The sequence below is a fragment of the Parasteatoda tepidariorum genome, chromosome 4, assembly GCF_982258835.1.
Source record: "Parasteatoda tepidariorum strain Cologne lab strain chromosome 4, Ptep-v5.0, whole genome shotgun sequence".
NCBI classification, from domain to species: Eukaryota; Metazoa; Arthropoda; class Arachnida; order Araneae; family Theridiidae; genus Parasteatoda; species Parasteatoda tepidariorum.
The window spans coordinates 59,949,621-59,968,736 of NC_141758.1; the positions used below are offsets into that span (position 1 = coordinate 59,949,621).

Below are 19,116 nucleotides of genomic sequence, written 5' to 3' on the forward strand. Positions count from 1 at the left end.
ATCACAATCATTTCACTTTTCACAAAACACAACTTTTTAATCAAATTGAAATGTTTCTTTATGACAAACCTAATAATTAATATTCTTGCTTTATTCATTCAGGCTAAATACTAGGTTACTAGTAAGTTCTAAAAAGGTATTTTGTAAAAACTCTTTAGTTTGAGTACAAAACCGACCAGTGATTTTAAAAATCCACAAAAATGAAGAAGGAAATTGAAATATACGATTTGTACCATTCTGCACAGAGAACAAATTTATTCTAGCTAATTTTCAAAATTAGTTTGAGTTTTTAACAGTTTTTTTTTTTTTTTTTTGCTAACTGAGTAAAATTATTAAAACAATGTTTTCGCCAGTATTCTTTTCCATTCTGACAAACCAAACAAAACATTTTCCTTAATATTTTTGTAGTCAATAGTCATCTCTTGTAATTAATTTTGAAGCTTAGTGAGAAAGGTTTCTTGTTTTCCTTACCAGAATGCAGCAAAATGTCATTTTTCTCTCCGTTTTTTCTTTTAAAGGATTTTTCAAATCGTCTAACATTTTTGGGACAAATGGTAAATAGGTACCAATTATGAAAGAAGACTGGTTTTTCAATAATTATGTGCAAGCACACTTCATATAAAGTTGCCTTTTGATGTATTCAAAACAACATTTTAGAAGAGCTAAAACTTGAATGAATATATTTATGTATGGAAGCTTTGTAGATGAAGGCGTAGTTTCCTTCTAGTTTGAAACTTTTTTAAGCATTTCAAACAAGAAAATGAAGGGTTTTCTTGGTGTAAATATAAGTGGTCTTTCAAGTGATGCTTACGAGGGAAACTTTTATTACAAAAGCTGCAAATGTAAGGTCTTCCTCCAATGTGCTGTACCAAGTGAATTTTCACATTCCCTTTTCGGTCGGATTTGTAATCACAAACTGGGCACCAATATGCTTCATTGTGGTATATTATAGATAATCCTTTTACTGAACCTAGAAATAAATAATTAAAGGTCAATTAAATAATATACACAACTTTTTTCCAATATTCATGATTATTAATTTGCATAAATAAATAAAATAAGTAAAATCACAATTGAAATAATTAAATGAAAGAAAAATAAATAATGAAATGAAAAAAAATTTCAATGAAAATTTCTATTTTTTATGTATTTTTCGATATACGGTAGTCTGTAAGGACAGTTAATATATATTTTTAGATTCCTTGTCAGAAAGGAATTTAAAAAATCAGAAATTCATCTTTCAGCCAGGAAGAACAAAACTATTACTGAAACCTATTGAATCACTACAGAGGAAACCAGGGAAAAAGACATAAAAATGTCTTTGATTGCTGGAGGAAACTGAAAGATAAATTTTATATTACTGAACGGCTATATTATTGAATAAGTATACTACATTATTGAATATACTATTATCGAAATATTATATTATTGAATATGTAGAAGCAATTTTTAAAAAACACTCCAACTTTCAGCAAGTAGTCACATAGGTTTGATTTTTTTCTGTGTATCTCATTAATGATTCAAAAGACATTAATAATATTTTTGCTTTTCTCTCTCTTTTTTTTGTAACCTTTAATGTGTGTATTTTGTATATTACATTTTTGACAAGGATTGCATTTGTCGTCATCACAAATACCTTTTATAATACACCAAAGATAACTTTTTAAAAATTGTTAATGAAGTTCAATCACTAATATGAAAATTTATAAAATAATGATATAAAGATATTCACGAAGGCATGGATTGAAATAATAGAATGTTTACATTTGTTTTATATTTTAATTTGTTAAAAAGAAAGAATGTCTACACCTAGAACGAAAGAACTTGTAAAAAACAAAATTAACATGCACAAATGCTCAGAAAAAAACTAAATCACTTTTGATCAATCTTATTGGTATGAAGTGTAGGCCTTAAATATGATAATTTTAATAAATACAGACAATATTTTAAGATAAAAAACCATATTAAAAAATAATTTATCTGAATAAGACATACCTAGCTTTCTATCCCTCAAAAAATAAGGGTTAATCACATTCTAGTTTGCCAGAAGATTGGTCGAAAGTGTGATTTCTGTAATCTTAATTTTCAAAGTGATTTAAATTAATAATGATCAAATTCAACATTTCAATTAAATCATAAAAATAAAACTTCAAAAAAGTAGGATTTTCCAATTTTCTTTTCTAGAGTTAATTTAATTTAATTACTAACAATTTTAACTATTCAACTTATACAGTGCTTCTCTTGCTACTTATAATTATGCAGTTTGAAGTAGATGCAAAAATTTGCATATGAAACATTTTCAAAAATTTTTAGTTATTGTTAAATTAAATAATGAATAACAGAAGAAGTAAATCATGGTCATTTAAAGAAAAATCAGACATAAAAATGTACATTAATCATATTTAATAACAAAATAATCAAGCGAAATACATAAATTGTTAAGTTCTACATAAAAACACAATTATATATATAAAAAACAGCACACCAATCAAACTTAATGAAAAAATAATCAAGTAATATACACATTTTGTGAAGTTAAGCATATTGCCATGATTGTTTACAAGTTATTCATATTGAAAAAAGCAGAAGTTCAATTGATAACCAATTGAATTGTATTATAGTTTTATGATTCATTATTCAGTAAAAGTATGAATAGACATTCTAATAAACTAAAACTATAGTGTCCTTCAAAAGTTATGATTTCTGCCTAATTTTAAAATAAATCAACATTGAAACAAGAAATTTTGAAAAAAATGGGCATTAAACAGTTTTTTTTTTGATTTTCACATATAAATTTACATAAATTAAAATACGAATATCATTAGCAACAACAACAAAAAAAGTCAATTCAGGAAAAAAGTCAAGTCTTAGAGAAAATAGTACAAATATGGGTTTTAATAAGGAATGTGTGTCTACCAGAGATGAGAGACAAGTTTATTGAAAAAAGGTTTTAGGCTCAGATTCATAAAAATATCTTTATAAAATTTTTTATTATTTTTAAACAAACGTTTGGTTCAGTTATCAAACATGATGACCAAAAAGAAAGAAAAAAAATTGTGAACTGTCTGAAACTTTATTATTTTGTTACAAAGACCATTTTTCAGTGCTTAGTGCAGTAAAGAATCCGTTATCCGGAAATCAGAAAACCCGAACGAAATTCGATAAATTTTCCCGCCATTTTTTTAAAAAAAAAAAAATATTTTTTTCCCCCTTTAGATTTTTCTTTCTTTTTTGAAAGATGTTCACCTTACCATCATTTTGGAAATAATCATTAGTGTATTACTTCATCGTTTTTTCTTCTTTTTAAAATTATTTCCAAAAAAAAATTTTTTTTTAGTTGGGTTTAACAATAAAAAAACGGCTTTTTGTAGAGATTCAGAAAACCGGAAAAATCAGTTATCCGGAAAAGCGATGGTCCTGATTGTTCCGGATAATTGGTTCCCTACTGTAATATTTTAATTTTACAAGATTGCTCTTGATTAAGCTTCTTTGAAGGTATTAATCATTATACTGAATTAAACTGTTTATGAAATGTCTTTTAGGTTACTCCATTTTTATTCTTTGGAATGAAAGGATTTTACTCTTGAAGATTAATCGTGTACTGGTTATTACTTTCGATGAATACTTTCTCTCTCCTTTAAACATCCTTTTTGTTTCGCTCTGCTTTATCTTCTCAATGTTAACCATATGTACTTTTGTTTTTACTTTATTGAAATTTTAGAATTAGAAAAAATTAATTTTATTTTTGGGTAATCAGGCGGAGGAAAAAGTTAAAATAAAACTGAAAGGGGATTAAAATTGTTTGTATCTCATCTAATAATAATTAAATAAAATATTTTAGAAGTAAATAATAAAAAATAAGAATTTTTTTAGGAAAACTATTAAAAGTTATTTTTCTAAAAACTTTTAATTTAAAGTCTTATATGTTTTTACTTCCTCTGGGACCAAACCAGCAAGGAAATTTTTAAAATAATTCATACTTCAATGTATGTTATTGGTAAAAATAAAGCAACATTAATAAAAAAAAATTTTTATTTACTTCAAAAGTCATTGAAAAAAAAGTAAAAATTTTTTTGCATTTATCATTTTATTTTATTTTGTCAATGGCACCTACAGAAATTTTCTCAGGAGGAGGGAAATACAACCGGAAAAAAGAAATTCCTTAGACTATTAAAAAAAATCATGTGTTAAATTTTTTTCTGTAATTTTTGAAATTTTAAAAATCAATTGTTATAATTTATTCATTGTCATTTAAGTAGCAATTTTAACATTTTCTATAGTTGATCTGTTGGTAATTTAATATATAAAAAATCGGACATTGAGGAAGCAAAAGTCTTAGAAGATCTCATTTAGGATGACTATACGAACTATCACGTCTTTAAAATAGGCACTGTTGCCTTTTTCAATATTGAAAAGTGTTCTGGGAACTTTTTGTCAACATTTTGGGAGATAAGTAGGAACCAATTAAATTTTAATGAAAAACAGAGAATATCCATACCTGAATTCACAAGAGAACACATTTTAGATCAATTTTTTTTTGTGTGCTTGAGTTAACGTAAATTTGAACAAGGCAATCAAAAGAACTATTTTGTGCAAATTTCCACAAAATGTTTTCTTTTTATGTTCATTCATTTTCAAATCAGACACAGGATACAAGCTGCACCTAAACATTTAAAGAACTGTTTATGATGAAAATAATAATTTTAGCTGTGATTTTTTCAGCCCTTACCAGAAAGGTGTCATTGCATTTACTCAATGGAATTACTAAATGTTTTTTACTTATTAATTTATTTTGCGAATTCGAGGGTGGCCACTCTCCAGATTAAACCAAATCAAAGTTCCAAATTAAAACCATAGGAAATATGAGTTTTTTGTTTAAAAATTCACTTAATTTTATAAGTATAAAGAAAGATAAATTACATATTATTTCAAATCATTCAACAATTTTTGTTATAATATGTTTGGTTCGATAAATTCCTTACTATCCTTTCTACAGCCTTAAAACTGATTAGACAATTTTATAAAACAAAATGTTAAGAAAATCATAATCATAGAACTTTTGACTATAACTATTTATTAACTAGAACTAAATTATTAATTAAAAGAGCTATTAGTTCAAAAAATAAATGATAGTACTCCTGGATAATTTTTTATAAGACATGATTGATAACAGTTTCATTGTTTGATTAAGTGATTTAAACACAATTGTGGTAAATTTTTGAGTGATAATTTGTTTTATGCCACTTGTATTTGTCAACTACTGGTTCTATATGAATTTCTAAAGTTGATTGCAAATTTCCCACAAAGTTCTAGATTTTCCATAGGTTATCTTTAGGTTCTATAGGTTGGTTATCTTTTATATGTAAATAGTGTTATATGTGAAAACATGTTGCAAAAAGTTTAAATATGATTCATATATATCAATCATAATACATTTCTTCACTCAAAAGATCGACAATATCAAAATAGATTGATTCTCGATATCCACATCATGTTATCTCTGTAAACTTTATAATTTTGATATAGTCAGCATTAGAGGATTTACACAAGTTGAAATTAGAGAAGTGGTTACTCATGGTAGTTTGTCAGACACATTTGTCGACTCCAATATTGTTATTGTTTTCATATACAGAGAATGCACTCTCGTGATGTGTTCCTTTACGTGGTGCTTGTGTACAAATCTTTTGCTGCAAAAATTGCAAGCATGAGCTCTTTCTCCAGTATGCGTCTTCACATGACGTTTCACACTGTCCTTCCGATTAGATGAATATCCACAAATTGGACAAATAAATTCATTGTTATGGCATATTACAGATAATCCTTTCATCAAATCTAAAAATAAAATAATTTATGGTTAAATATACTGTAAAAAAATTATTGTTAAAATTTATACCCCACAGAAATTAGGTAATGTTAAAAAAAATTTAAAATATACAGTAAGATAAGATTTTATTGCCATCAAACTACCTCCTTCAAATAATATTGTCTGTAACCTGGATATTATCTAATAAGGATAAGACAATTCAGACGTCACGCAAAATACTTTTCACAACATTTCTAAGGAACATTAAAAAATAACTTGTTAATTATCCACCTTCAATTCAGTTCAAGGTTAAAGCTGTTTGCTTTTCTGCATGAAAGTCCAGTTTTTTAACATGTTATTCAATAAGTTAATCTCTACTTGGTAGGGAAACTTCTGTGCAATTTGGCTCAATGTCTAGGTTAAAGAAAAGAAAAAGAGGTTAAAAAAAATTAACTTGGTACAAACATCTAAATGAAATATAACTAAAGAAAAAAGCAGATAAATAAAATTAAAATGTAGATACATAAAGTAACTTTGTGTGTACTTGAATAGAATTGTAACTCGAGCATTCAATTAATTATTTGCAAATTACATTATGGGATATTGTATTCAAATAAACTCTAGGTCCATGAAAAACAAACAAACTAATGATTAGAGTTAAATGAGGTCAAAAACATTAGTGTTAAACTAAGTAAAGCATGAACGTTATGTCAAATTTAAGAATTTTTAACTTATAAATAAGCTTTAAACATAAACTAATTAATTTATTAAAAAAGCAAAAACCTTGAAATTTGACATGAACAGAAGATCAGGGCTAAGTCATGCAATTTATAATTTAATTAAAAAAATGGAGTGATTCTAAATAAGCATATTAGTGGTTATTCTCAAGATATTTTATTTATTAATTAAACAATATTTTTTAGGCATCAAACTTTCAATAATGAAGAAATGAAAATTATATACAAATGTGACTATTTATTGAATGCTTGCACAGTTAATAAACAGAATAATTGGGCATTAGAATATATATATCTTTGAATATAAATAGGTTTAGTCAAAACCCATTATTAATAGAAGAAAAATATCACCTAAGGTAATGAAACATAATACGTTGGACTTTAATAAGTCTAACTTATTTTTAAAATACCATTTAATTGAAAAGATTTTTATCATTTACATTAACATAAATAACACAATAAACTGTGAATTACTGAAAATGAGGTTTAAAGTATAATCTTAAGAGACATCAATCATGTGATATTAATTACAGTTAAATGTTTTTTATTTTGCTTTACAACTTATTTTAATCCAGAGTGACTAACACTTTTGTGATAGAAATATTTCCCTATTAGGTTAAAAGTGGTAAAAAAATTCCTTAAACATTTCTTACTCCTCAAGTTGGAATTAACAGTTAGTAATTTTTTTTGTGAATAATTAGTGAAAGCTATTACAAAATTTTTTTAAGACCAAAGTTTCAAACTTTACTTATTAATTTTTTTAAGGAAAGACAAAATCTCCTAGATCATTAAATATTTAGAATTTATCTCATAAGATTGTAAGTAGAGTAGCAAATAATCTAAATAATTTTTAAAACTTAGAAAATCTTATTAAGTTAAAAAATAAGTTTTTTTGCTAAAATCAAGGTTCCCGCGAACCTCGAAAATTTTAAAAAGCGGTAACGAAAATAAAAAAAATCCAATATTTTAATTTCTGTGTAACCCCCACTATGAATTGTTTTCCAAAGAAATATAAATGCATGAAAATTCCAGCTTCTAAACCACTTAACGATAAAGTGGTATCGTAAAATATCAAATATCTTCTTGCATTAACTTAAATTTATACCACTACTAAAATTTTTCAAAGACCGTGAGAACCCTGTATAATAGATTAATTCAAATATTTGCACATAATAGATAAAACGTTTTCACTTAAAGTACATAATAGACCATCTAAGTAAGGTAGAAAAATAAACTATTCTGGTTTAATATTCTTCTACTTTTGCCTAATGAATTTGCAGTGAAAATTTTTTATTACTTGAATTAAAGATTTTTTCTTTCCCTTTTAAAAATCAGAATATAGACTATTTTTTACAAACGTTGACAACATGGATTATAAAATTATCTATTAATTCAAATTTTTGCTAACTACACAACAAATACGTAAAACAGTAAAGGTAAAAAAATTGCTTAGTATTTTTGAATTATAAAAAAAAAAGAACTATTTAGCAAGAAGCTTTTAATGTACTTTTAATTTATCAATACTTGACTGACAGCATTTTTTTCTTCTTTTAAATTAGGGTTATTTTGCATTGTTTAATTAAAGTTTTTTAGCATACAGTGCATTTTTTACTTTTGCAAAATCAAACAAAAATAAAAGTTGTAGTTGTTTATTAAAAAAAAAGTTTCTAGTGATAAGGTGTGTAATATCAGTCTGTTACCATAAGCTTAAAATTGCTTACATTATAACCTCAAAATTACTTCATACAGTAAAACCTCATTACAACAATATTTTGGGGATCAAATAAATATATTGTTGTAGAAGAATGTGTTGTTATATCGAGGGCCTGCATGCTTTAGGAAGACATTAATTTTTTTTAAAATTTTAATGCTATCTATAAACTATAAATCTATTTATATATTAGATAAAAATTTAATTTGCAGACTGATAATTATGGTTAAATATGAAATCAGATAGGAATGTTACATCTGCAACTTCTTAAGAGATAAGGGAGGCAATTCTAAGAATGGAAGCTCGTGGGGTGGCTTATGTACATCAATTATGGGGTATTGAAATCTAAATACAAAAGCCATTCACTGTGGTGAAACGAAATAAGATAAATACACTGTAATCAGCAGTGAGTCTTCTCTTGTCAGAAAAAAAAATGCCAAAAGATGATAGAATAAGATTTTTTACATTATTTGAAAACCAATAATAAATGGAGAAAAGAAAAGTGAAATTGAAAGAAAATTTTTTTTATAGAGGGTTTATTGCTTCAAAGAATATCGCAATATTGAGAGGAGGTTAACATTAATTCATATGCAAGTTCATCTGGACCACAAAACATTATTGTAATAGAGGGAGTTATTGTTGTATTAGATATCGTAGTAGCGAGAGTTTACTGTATTAGCATAAAGCTCATCAATTCAGTATGAAGTTTTTGTTGAAAGAAAATAGCTAAAATGAATTAATTGAGATTCATAATTCATAAACAACTAAATGATGAATATGCAAGCAATTCCTCTCACTGTAAAGCTTTTTAAACAAATAAATGGTATTTATAAAATTTGAATGTTAAAATGTCAATTCAAGATATTCTTTATTGTAAAATCTTTGTTACATTAATCACAGGTAAAAAGTGACGATCTTTTTTTCAGTAACAGCTTCTTTAAAAATAAAATAAAAGATATTCATCCCGTAGTGGCTGCCATTTAAATGATCGCAATTCCAATAAACCTAAAAAGGATCCGATAAAACAATAACAAAATATAATTAAGGTTCAGTGTATCATAGTAATATTTAAATTAACTTTTATGAAAAGCTAAATAATGAGTATTCAAGTAATCTTTTCGTCGGAAAGCTTTTTGACATATTGCACAAACAAACGGTTTGCATCCTGTATGGATACTTAAATGTGAATTCAAGCTACTCTTCACTGTAAAACCTTTGCCGCATAAGTCACAAGTAAAAAGTAGTTTCCTTTTAACAGTAGCAACATCTTCAATTACAGAACTAGACAATTTGGAAGGATATTCTTCTTGGGGTGGCTGCCAGTTAAAAAATTGCAATTCTGATAAACCTATAAAGATTGGATAGTATTTTACATAGTTAAGAGATATAAATAAATACATGTACTGCATAAAAATTGGATTGGTTGTTCGAGGTAGGGTAATATATAGAACAGTAAGACATTGATTATCTAAAGTAATTGGTGCTACATAACATGAAAATCGAAATATTATGACCATAGAAATCGCATCATTTTTTAATTTCTTATCAACTAAACAGGGGTGATTGTGGGTCCAACTCAAAAATCCTGAAAATTTCTTGAGTAAAATCATTCAAAAAATTAATATCTTTATAAATTTAAATCATAGAAATTTTCAAAACATGATATTCTAAATGAATTACATGCAGCACATTTATTATTCTATCAGAAAAAATATTTACAAATGAAAGCGATGCCAAGTATAAATTCTAGTTCTAATATTTTTAAATAAAATATACAAGAATTTTTGTATATAAATGCGATCGATGATTTCATGAAACTTCTGGACTTTGGATTTCCGGAAACTTTCGGATCGCGGTTAGTGAAAAATCCGGATTTTTTCCAGAGCACAATCACCCCTGACTAACTTCAAATTTTTTTTTTCATTTTTATTATAATAGTGTTTTTTTTAGAGCAATACAGCTTGCTATAGACCAAGGCTGCCTCGCTCAGTTTTTTCCATCGGTATATATCAGACAAAATGTTTCTCGTTTCTCTAGCATTTAAAATCTAATGATATTAAAAATATTTTCAATATCATTTTTCTATTTAGTATGAGGTCTTCCTCCTTTCGTCTTATTTTTTTTGGAATGTATTTTTCTTTACTGGGTTAGGATCATTATCTCTGTAAAATGTGAAAGCTATCTTAATTATTATTTTCTGATTTTCTAATTATTCTGTTAGTGCTATTTGTATAGATATTCTAAAATTAATTTGCATCATTTTTAAAGTGGATTAAACAAAATTCGAAAAAAAAAAATAAATAAAAAACACAAGTTAACAGAAGTATTTCGATAAAAAAAAGTCATGGATAATTGAAGTTGTACTCTTTTAAAAGATATTCCTTTACAACAAAATCATAAATAATAATGAAAATATATAGGCTATAAAAAAGTAGCAAAGTAGGTTGGCACAAAATATTTACTTGAAAAGTTAAAATATCAAAGATATAGTGCATATAACTGATATAGAAAAATAAAATATCAAAGATATAGTAACAGCACATCAATATAGAAGTGTGAAATATGAATCTAGATGTTAAACAAGGAACTTACTGTCAATGGTGACAAAATCTTTAATCTAATTTTGATTTTTTTCTCGAATTTCTGTTAAATTAGCATGAGTGGAATATAATTTAGTAAACAAAAGGAAAAAAAAAGATTAGGCTTTTAAAAAATTATTATCAATGTTACAGATTTAGTTTGAATATAGAATGTCACTTTAAACAGTAACATACTAAAGAAATATGCACACATTTTAAAGCAAGTTATATTATATTATTGGATATTTTTACAGTTTTTAAAGCATTTTTAACTCAGTTAAGTAAGATATACAATAAATTGTTCATAATAATAATAAATAAATATGTAAAAAATTGTTCATTGAAAAGTTACATATTTAAATGATAATCAGAGAGTGAATTATATATCTTACTAACGTAAATTCTAGATATTAAATATGCAAGAACATTTTGAAATTTAATACAATTAGCTTTTAAAACATTAATAAGAGAATATACAAGTAAAAGACTTTTTTTAAATAATTTTTCAAAATGAGATAAAAAAGAAACAATACCAGCAAAATTTTTATGCAAAAAAGCTTTGCAATTTACAAACTCACTTATAAATTTTAGTAAGAGAATGATTTAAATTTGATTTGTATACAAACTATCTTTTGAACAATTCAATATATATTATCTTTCGAAATATGAGTAAAAGAATGTACTTGCAGAATATATTTTGTACGGAACGTTTTGTTACATATTTCACATTTAAATGGCTTGATGCCAGTATGAATGCTAGAATGAGCTTTCAGATTTTCTTTTCGAGTAAAATCTTTCCCGCATACATGACACGTAAAACATGGCCTTTCATTAGGTAAGACAGACTTTTGTAACTTTCCTTTAGTATTAATTTGGACTGAATAATTTTGTTGGGTAAGATGTAACTTGAATGAAGATAACTCTTCATAGAAACCTATAAAAGAAAACAAATCAGTCTCTACATATGCAAATCAGACTCTACATACATAAATCAGTGTCTACATAAGTAGAAAATAACATGCAATTAATGTAAAACTAAAATATTTAAAAAATAAGTCAATGTTTAATCGGCTGAGCACTTGGGATATTAATTTATATAATGTATTAATATACTGGATATTAATTTTACAGTTTTCTAAAGCAAATCAAAAATGATAAATTAGTTGTATTTTATTCCTAATATTCCTGAAGATTTAATTTCTTCTTTGAATAATATACACTTAAGTGCATATTTTTGTCTTTTAAATTACTTTTATTAAAAAATTTCATAAAGCATTAGCGCAGCGTTCTGTAGGTAAGTATAATAAAATGTGAAATAATTTATGAAACGCAAAGCTTTAAATTTAAAGGTTTGCATAATACAGATCTTCCACTGTATTTATTGTAAACATAGCAAGGTGCATGAAAAATTTTATTTACCACCAAACAAAATAAAACAAGTAAACTAAATGTAAATTATTTTTACATTGAAATAGTTTAAATATTAACATAAGTGTGAAAATCTTATTTGTTATAACTCTTAACAATTTTAACTCGATGACATATTTTGTTTTATAACAGCGGTTGAACAGCTGATCCAATTTTTTTTGGTTTACGACTACTAATGTTCAACTCCATAGCTTTGTAATTTTTAACCCAATCCAGAAGACAAGGGAACTCCTGGATCAAGATTAGGGAGAAATTTGCCTTCATGGAGGACTTTTTTTAATGAAACTAACCCGCATGGAAAGAAAAACCACGAAAACCTCCTATGATTAGCTTGGCGGCAAGGGGACTCTAACCCATGATCCGTCTACCACTGAGGATATTTTACGTCTGCACTGTGGTCGGTGCAAGCCAGATGCAGAATTCGTATAGATCAGCCAGCAATGGGATACGAACCGGTTAATCTCATAGGAAGGAGAACGCTCTATCCCCTGAGCCATCATGGCTAACTTAATGATGTAGAATTTTTGACGGTGAAAATTTAATGTTACGCCTAATAAAAAAATAAAAGTTTAGTTTTATAGAAAAAATATAATCTGACAGATAGCTTTTGTTTTGTTCAAGAAAGGCAATGAATAAAATGCTTTAATAATTACCTTATATAAACCAGGACAGAAATGACTTAATAATATTGTTTATTTATAAAAAGGAATCTTTTGCTATATTAACACACAAATATAAAAAACTTTTTAAATATTTAAAATGTTCTTTCATATTTAAAAATGAAAAAATACATTGAAAGTAATTTTTATTTTAAGCTAGAGTTCCTAAAACTAAAGTGTGTTATCCGAAGTTACTTCTAAATTTTCCAGAATATGACTGTAAAAAGAGAATAATAGTGAAATTAGTTGCCCCCCTTGGCAAAAATTACCTGAAATTGAGCTTTCTTTTTTGCATTAAAATCATGTTAGCTATATTGTATTGAGATAGGTTCAGCTAAAGGACTAATGACTAAGTTGCATAACTTAATAATTAATTAATTAAGCTGTTTAAATATAACTTCATTTTTAGCATATTTGCAAAATATTATGTTAGGAATTATTTCTCTCCAAGAAAACCAACAGTTTATCTGAAAATTGACTATCTTTTTTTTTGCTAAAATAGATAGAACTCGATAAGCGAAAAATATGGCTGTCATACTTATAAAAAAGGAATTATTTTGTAAAGCATATGGACATATAATACTAGTTAAGATAAGTTTCAAAAGAAAGGAAAACTACATATTTATAATTTCCAGATTTTACTGAGATATTACAATATTTTGTGGATGCACTCCACAATAACTTTGCTACTAAATTGTAGTTCACAGCCAATCACAGATTGTTATCTGTATGTTGCAAATTGCAACATACAAGTACTCTTTAATATACATATATAAATACTCATCCTAAACTACATTAGATACGTGAACTCTAATCAAAATAAATGTTAAGAGAGTAAATTCAGGAGCATATAATTAAAAGTAACATTTTATTGATACTATGTAATGAAAAGTTTAATATCCTTAGCATCTTGAAAAAAAAAAAACATAGAATAAATCTTTGATGGTTTTATTTTTAATAGATATAGAGGGTTAGTACATTTGCATCTTTAAGTTCATACCTATTTCGTTAGTAAGTTTTTTTCATGTGTTTTAATATACACCATAATACTAAGCATAGTAGTAAAAGAACATGTTAAAACCCTAATACATTTAAGCTTGTTGTACCATAAAAGGGCTGTACAAAAATTTCTAATGCATTCTGTATAGTTTCAGTTGCACAATTTTGAGTTTCTTTTAGCTTTCATTTTGTAAAAATTAATTAAAGTTTTGTTATGTATGGGACATTACAAGACAAGTACTGTGGAATGATACAAAAACAACAAATTCTATAAAAAAACAATTATTAAGAATATTAAAAATAAAGAGAGCACAAATATAGAGCATGTAATACAAAATGATCTTTTTCTAAAAGCAATATCAGGTAAAAAAAATTGACTTTATTTGAGTTAGCAATATAAAAGAAAAGTGAACACAAGGGACAGCAGAAGGCTTTTTCAGGGTTATAAAGGAGAGCAGTGCATCGTAGACTGCATATAACTGATTCACCAGTCTACAGGAGAACATTTAAAGTTAAAGTAAAGATGTGCTGCTACGAAAGAAGTATCCAAAATTGAACAATACAAAGTAGTTCTAATTTTAGTGGCAGAATGTAAACCTCCAAAATTCACCCAGATAGGGGAGCTGCACAGTTATCAAGAACAAAACTTTTGACAGCCCCAAATAATTATACATAGAAGCAATGGGACATATTTACTTCGCTTTGGACCTTTGCAGATCTGATATTGACCCACATACCTCAGAAATCTTTTTACACCATTTGTTCACAACTGTTCGTCTTACACAATGTTTGCAATAAATTGTGAACATTCCATGATAAATGTATGCACTATGCTTACCTTCAGCCTATAAACATCGTTTGAGGTTTATCTTAAGCGTTTTTAAAAGGGTGGTTTGCTCTGTCTTTAAATTTTACATTAAATTTTACCATTGTCCCTAAATTTTACCGTTAAATAAATAAATTTTATTTAAAAATGAACTTAAAGTTTTTATTTTCTCTTAATTTTCAGTTTGAAATATCAAAAAAGCCATCAAGTTATATATCAATATAGAATCTTTTTATTAAAATAAAAATTTATGCACAGAGATTGTCTTTTAGTTTGCGTTTAATTATTTTTCAAAAGCTTCAAATTTTCCTGTTATTTTAATAATGAGTGAGAATTACGTCGTGAAATATACACATAAAATAATATGAGGATAATTTAAAAATTGAGGATCAAATTCAGTTATAACATAATATTACACATTTTGATAAATTTTGATGATGGTGGTAAGTGAGTGCCCTTCTAAAACTTAAAGTGTCCTTTTCTGAGAGGTAGCACCCTGCCGTAATTCTGCTCTGGACGAATCTATCTCAACACAACTTTATACCAATTTTAAATGCTTGAATGCAAACTGTTTCATCAGTTATATGCAACCTTTTACAAATTCCTAAAATTTACTATGAATGGTATCGCTATTGTATATCTGACACTCTCAATTGCATACTTTTTATTTAGATGACCCAAACATTTTAAATTAGATTTCAAAGAGTTCACAAAGAATCTAAATTTATATCTACAGAAAACACATAAAATATGATGAAAGAATTATAAAAGTATTTCATCCTTTTTCAAACACACCAATAATAATTTCGAGAATTCATATTTTTTTTTCAAAATGCAGATGCTGATGATAATCCAGGCTTTGCTTGTGACGGAATCCCTTAAAACAAATTGGACACGAATGAGGCAAAACTTCTGAATGAGTCAGCATATGAGTTTTTAAGACATGTTTATATGCAAATCGTTTTCCACACATTTTACAAGAGAAAGGTTTGTGGCTTTTTAAATGCACGGTAACATCTTTTCTACGTTTTGAAGAAAAACCACATATTGAGCAACGGTACATTTCTGAAGTACAAATAATTAGATCCTCTGAATCTTGAATGTTAATATGAGCTAAAAATAGAATATTATTAATTTATAGTAACATTAATAGCATAATTTTAAATTATTAACTCAAAATAAGAAATTATAAATGAGGATATTAAAGTAAAAACTTTCTAGTTCATGAAAAAGAGAACCTAAAGCAATATAACATTGATGAAAGGATAATGGTAAAAGTTAAAGGTAGATTAGGGGGGAAAAAACCTGCAGCCCCAGAGCAAAATCTGGCCCTTTATAAGGGTTAATATGCGACAACTAGCTTCCTATCGAAAAGGAATAGGAAAAAGATTATAACATTTTTCATCTGTTTATCAAATTAATTTCAATATACTTTGATAAAACACTGAAATTTAAAAATAAAGAAGTTCTAATTTAAGAATAACATAATTTAAAATCTTTTGAAATTTCAATTTCTTTAATGAAAATTTATTTTAACAAAAACATGAACAGAACAAATGTAGTCCAAGGATTTATTTAACCATTAGTGAGGTTAATAGTCCATAAACAATATATAAATTTGTACATTAAACAATAAAACTAATTTTACCAATAAGAAAATTGAAAACCCGTTTCAAATTAATTTTTTAAAACAAAACAAAGCATGCAAAATATCTAATGCTTCTTAAACTAAAAAATATTAATCATACATGTACTCTGTCTTTTAACTTTTGGAAAAGCATACATTGCAATTAGTTCATTGAGGAATAATGTTGACTTATTGCAAATAATGGATATAAATATTCACCGATGAGAATATATTACTAAAAGTTAACCCAAATGATAATTGAAGATATTTTTCATTTATTTACAGAGCTATAGTTAAGCATATTAAACAGAAAGAGATTATAAATAAACACAAAGCATGTAATACAAAATTATCTTAATGTAAGAGCACTATCTATAAAAAATTACTGACTTACATACTTAAGTTTGAGTTAGCAATAACGTGGCCCAAATGAAAAGTAACATCGTCTTCATACACGGTTTTTAAAGCCAAGGCTATAGAGCCTCAAATTGCTTCAGAAACAGAAGCAACAATGGGTTCAATGGAGAACATGTTTACTTGTACAGATTCTTCCGCAGATCTGCTGTTCATGTACACCCTTTACAAATTTCACACCATTTTTCCACAGCTCTTTGTCCTAAACAGAGTTCACCATAAACAGTGACCATTCAATTGTACAATCATTTTCTGAATATATCTTAGTAAAACTTTGCATTCACTTTAAGTGATCTAAAGCAAACTAGCTTATCGGTTATATGCAACCTGCAAACCACTCTTAATTTATAGTAGTGAATGGCATCGCTACTGTATGTCTGACGCTATCACCTGTCTCTTATACATTTGGACAAACCAAACATTTCAAAGAGAATCTTAATTAATATTAACATTAAACACACAAAAAATAATTAAAGAATTGTAAACGTTTTACATCCTTCCTTTTAAGTATATCATTTTAAAATTTGCCAAATTCATATTTTTTTCATAAAATGCAGATGCTGATGATAATCTAGGCTTTGCTTGTAACGAAATCTCTTAGAACAAATAGGACACGAATGAGGCAAAACTTCTGAATGAGTCAGCATATGAGTTTTTAGGACATGTTTATATGCAAATCCCTTTCCACATAATTTACAAGAGAAAGGCTTGTGGCTTTTTAAATGAAGGGAAACATCTCCTCTACGTTTTGAAGAAAAATCACACATGGAGCAATAGAACATTTCTGAAGCACAGATAATAAGATTGTCCGAATCTTGAATGTTACTATGAGCTAAAAGTAGAATATTATAAATTTATTGTAAAATTATTAATATAATATTATATTAACTGAGAAATTATTTATGAGCATAAAAAGGTCAAACATTTTTCAGTTCATGTGGGGGAGATATACATAAAGCAATATAACATTGCTAAATCACAGAAAATGAAAGCATTTGAATCTTGGATAATTCTTATAGTTAAAGAATGATAAAAGAAAATGATATATTATGTGAAAAAAAATTCTAAATAACTTTTGATCCAATGATCCGATTTTCATGTACTAGGACCCAATCTTAATGAGTCAAGATGACCTCAAATATGCTAATTAATTTGTGCAGATGACATTTTTTGTTACAAAATCAGACACAAAAATGTACTTTCGCTGAATAAATATATATATTTTTTCGATGGACTTGGGTTCCTTACCATTAAATTATAAAGGGTAGTTGTAATCTGGGAAATATGATCAAAATAGTTTGGTCAGGAGAGTGGTCCAAAACTTGACAACTTTGGTCTTGAACACTGAAATTCGGTGCAAAGTTCCACCGAAATTCAAATTTTACATTCACAATTTCATAAAAGATGTCTACAACGTAATTAAATTTGAAAGTATTCACATTATAACTTAAATATAATTGCTGAATAAATATATATATTTTTTCGATGGACTTGGGTTCCTTACCATTACATTATAGAGGGTAGCTGCAATCTGGGAAATATGATCAAAATAGTTTGGTCAGGAGAGTGGTCCAAAACTTTGGATCCATAATGTTCATTTTATTTATTTGTTATCGTCATATCTCCTGAACTTCATAAGCGAAGCAAAATTCTTTTGCACACAATTATAAAATTCCCTTATCCAAAGTTAATTCCATATAAAAAATAATTTTTAACAATTTTTTAATGATGTATTTAATAATAGTTGGAAATATTTTGAATTGTGAGGTATATAAATTTTTACATAACTTTAAAGAAACTAGTTATAAATGGCAAAGTACAAAATTTCAAGCTAAATGGGTCAAATAGTTCTTGCGAAATCGAATTTTAAAATTATAAAATTTTAGAATTTGTTTACTCTGAAACTATTCATTTGATTACACACAAATTTTTTATTTTGTCAATTAAAAATAATATCTTTAAAATTATCTTAAAATTTCCATGTTAAAATTTAAATTTTTTTTGCCTATAATTAAATAAAAAATTCATTAATAATTATAAATTATTTTTTGTATGGAATTATCTTTGGATAACTGAATATAACTGAGTGCAAAAGTTTTCCAAGTAGCTTAAAAAGTTGACGAAAGAAATGGCCAAATAAGCAAAAAGTAAAATTAACATAAAGAGGTTCAAACTTTCCTGAACAAACTATTTAAACTATATTTCCCAGTTTGAAGCTACTCCTATATTTCAAGGGTAAGGAATAAAAATTCATTAAAGAAAAGGTACGTTTATTTGAAAAAGCATGTTTTTGTGCATGATTTTCTAACATAATATATCGTTTGTACAAATTA

General features: G+C 26.5%; 1 protein-coding gene across 6 annotated transcripts in view; it reads right to left on the reverse strand.

Moving 5' to 3' along the window:
* Window positions 1-801: 801 nt before the first annotated feature.
* The window catches only part of LOC107443289 (uncharacterized), a 28,733-nt gene continuing 10,418 nt past the window's right edge, over window positions 802-19,116 (reverse strand). For 4 of the 6 annotated variants that reach the window (XR_015433082.1, XR_015433081.1, XR_011637018.2 and 1 more), the window contains exons 3-4: window positions 16,768-17,615; window positions 802-15,855 (exon numbers count right to left, since the gene is read on the reverse strand). The gene's annotated coding sequence lies outside the window, so the exon portion shown is untranslated. The remainder of the gene's footprint in view (window positions 15,856-16,767; window positions 17,616-19,116) is intronic. The other 2 variants (XR_015433084.1, XR_011637019.2) reach the window with 2 other exon arrangements.